Below are 3,804 nucleotides of genomic sequence, written 5' to 3' on the forward strand. Positions count from 1 at the left end.
AGTCATTCGGGGAAGGGGCTGACAGGGAAATCTGAAGGGATGGGGTCACAACAGAGCGGTCCTGGGTGCCCTGCGCTCTGCCCAGGCCCCAGGCAGGAAGGCGGGTCAGCCAGGAGGAGGCAGTATGGAGGTGTTTAAGGTTGTTTCCATGTACTTTTGAAAGCTCCAATCAATCACGCTAACAAGGCCCTTTGGATTCCCACCACTGGGGTTCTGTGTTCCAAAACAATCAAACAATCTGTCATTGTTGTCCAATTGCTAAAGCATTCTTGACTGGCACTGAAGCGCCGCCCGCTCTATTGAAGTGATTGAGTGAAATGTCAGGGCGCTGCTGGCATTGCCAGGCAACAGCGGGGGCAGCATTGCCCCCCCCCCCTCCCCCTTAGCTCCCCGCTTCATTTACTTGACTTGAGCCTGCATCCTACTGGAAATACTCAGACTGGGGACTGGGCTGGGAACGAGGAATGAGCCAGTTCAATGTATACTTCAATCACCCAATTCACACAGAGCTTTAAAAACATCTCAGGCTAATCAAAAAGTTCCATAAATCTTAGCTGTCGTTCACTTCCACATGCTCTGTATAGTAGGTCTCACTTTAAAAAACAAAGACCTGTTAATGAAAGATCTGTTTTTACGTCTTGCTTTCAAGCAGCCCTTTACCTCCTAGGTCATTTCACCTGGACTGAGAATTTGTCCTACCTCCCTCCCTCATAACTCAACCACTTCTGACTGGCAAACTTAGCAGCCATGGTGACATGCTTTTGAACACGGACGAGATGATATGATCTAGGAAGTGCCACGGTAACACCCTACCTGAAAGTAAGGCAAGCAAGCTTAACGAAAATACACATTTCCCAGGACTTCTTTCAAACCTGCAAGATTCATAGCGAACGGAACTGTACGGCAAGAAGACTTGTGGAATTATTTGATTAGCTAGAACTTCTTTAACCCCTTATGGTACACAAGGAATTGAAAGGTTTGCTGCCCAACCTAGGCACCATATCATCCTTGAGGCTGTTGGATTGTGTTCATCCTCCACTAGTGGCACATCATTGTGAGTTGTGGACCTGTGGTCCCTGTTTTCGTCTCTCAGGATGACTGTAGACACCCCTAGCCGTACACTAAAGAGAAGTAGCATCACATCTGGGTCGGTTATTGTTTGTGTGACATGTGGAGGTCCCAAGCGGTCTGCCGCAGCGTGTAGGACAGCGCCAGGATTTGAGTCTGAAAACCTTTCACCATTCTATTACATACCGCTCTTTGAGGGGATCCCTTCAATTAGGAAGAGAATAAATCAGGCGCAGATCACATACAACCTCTGGGATGCATTCCTCCACTGCGGCTTCACACATCTGCAGTGGTAAGCAGTATTTTTTTTGCAAAGAGGGAAAGAAAAACGTTCAAGCAGTGTGTTGAAATAAGGGCGTGGGAATGAGATCTGAAGGGCTGGCTTCAGATCCATAGAGATGAGCCAACATTCTGCACACAGCAACCAGAACCGACCTGCCATGTGCCACGCTCAGCCATTGCTCTTATAAGTTACATGAGGAAAGGAGAGCCCTATGCCATAGTCCAGTACAGAGACAGAGAGTATAATATACTGCCCCTGCATACAGCTATGTCCACAAGTTTTGCATCACCCTATAAAACGTATTTTCCTTCATAGTCGAATGAAACCTGCTGAATAATGTTAACACATTGAATTGCATACCGCTTTTCGTAGTTTTCCATATACTTAAAAAATCCAGCAATGGTCCTATTCTAATGATTTAACATTGGCAGTATTTATGTACTCTACTATTTAGGTAATCTGAAGAGACCCCAGTATGTGGCATCATTGTTTTCCAATGCAATAAATGATTCATTGAACTAGTTCCATCCTTATTTACACTTTATTGAAAGCAGGCCACTGTACTAACCCCATGAACTCCAAAGTGACACCATTAAAAGTTTGCCTTGCGTTTCCTGACCCCTAAGAATGAAAGTGCGAGACAGGAGTGTGTCTTTAACATCAGAGCCAATGTGAAATAAACAAATGAAAACAGCCTTAAGCAATGGAGTTACACACTCGGAAAAGCTGGGGAACTTTCCAAAACAACAGCCACTAGAAAACTTTTGGAAACTTTTCCCGAGACAAGCTGCCAAAAGAATCAGGCCAAGTTCCTACGTTGCCTATGCAAACGCTCAGTAAGTGCAAATTGGGTGTAATTTTCTCAATTTGGGTCATTTATGGTATATTATATTCAGCCTTGGGCTAAGGTGAGCGACTCCACTGCACACAACTGGTTTAAATAATGCTGTGGGTTTTTTTTTTTTTTTCTGAACTGGGAACAGCATAAAATGAGGTCACATCTGTTTTGTTTACACTTGTTCAAAGTCTAAGTGTTTATCTTTTTTTTTTTTGTGTTATGCTGTTCAACTGATTCTGAAGATAACACAACTCTAAACTGAAGAATTTAGAAAGAAGCCAGCTCATACCCCTGGTTTTTATTGTTGTATTTTTACAGTTTGTTTTAAAGGAGTAATCCTTAATGATGTTTTAACTTTGACAAATCATTTTCTCACTGATTGCTGGTGGTTTAATTTTCACTTTGAAAGCTCTTCTGCCACCGCAGGCATCACCTGACCCCACACAGTCACAAACACAGCAAAGGAAGTGAGATTGCTGCACAGGAAGTGGAATTATAGTGTTGTAGCAGACAAATGTGTTCATTCCTTCAGAACGCAAACACATATTAGAATATTCTCTAACTCTGAACTAGGCCGGTCCCTTCCTTGCACACTGTTAGTCCTTATTAAGGGGATCCCATTAAATAAGACAGAATCAAATGGTGTTTTTCTTTTTAATGTTCCAAGTGTTTAAAATGTTACCACTTCACCTGGTAAAATATGCCATGCATTAGAAGAATGCAATATATTTTACTGCATTTAATCCTGTACTTCAGAATACTGTAATCTGCCAAGTGTTTAACCTGTAGTATTTTGTATTTATTCATATCCTGATGTAACTATCACTATTTAATCATATCCTGATGTAACTATCACTATTATCTGCTGTATTATTGAATTGTGGTTTGTCACACTTGTACTTTGCTTGAACAAAAGTTATTGTATTTCTTGCTCTTATTGTATTACTTGTATTGTAACACTTGAAATGTATTTGCTTACGATTGTAAGTCGCCCTGGATAAGGGCGTCTGCTAAGAAATAAATAATAATAATAATAATAATAATAATAATAATAATAATATAAGGGTCAGGGTTCATGTACAGTCAGGGGTTGGGATCCATGTAGAGTCAAGGTTGGGGGTCCATTCATGTTTTTCAATTCCAACTCCATTTCCAATTTCTTTTTAAAATCAATTCCCCATTTCAATTCCCATTCCTTCGCAAGAAATTGGAATCGATATTTTAGAGCCACGATAAAAGGCTCGTTTCGACAGAAATACTGCCAATGGCAATTTTGATCAAAGGCGTGTTGGAATTGATTAAAAGAGGAATTGGAATGCAGTCGGCCGTTCAGTACCATTCTGGGTGTGTTTCCCTCTGCATACTGCACCCTGCAGTGACGAGACTTGATAAATAGAACCATTGTCTCGTTCTTAAGAATTAAACTAGGCGAGAACGCTGCAGGTTAAGTGTCTGACTTACTCTATCAACAATGGTGTCTCGGGCTTCCAAACCCCAGTCTGGATTACCGTGGTGCCCCACTTCGTGAGACCGGCTCCCCTGTGTACTGTAGCACTGTGAGAGGGTGGGATAAGCCCATGGGAGTCCTCCGACTCGGTCACACTATAAAAGGAGA

This window comes from Acipenser ruthenus, chromosome 47, assembly GCF_902713425.1.
Source record: "Acipenser ruthenus chromosome 47, fAciRut3.2 maternal haplotype, whole genome shotgun sequence".
In the NCBI taxonomy this organism is placed as follows: domain Eukaryota; kingdom Metazoa; phylum Chordata; class Actinopteri; order Acipenseriformes; family Acipenseridae; genus Acipenser; species Acipenser ruthenus.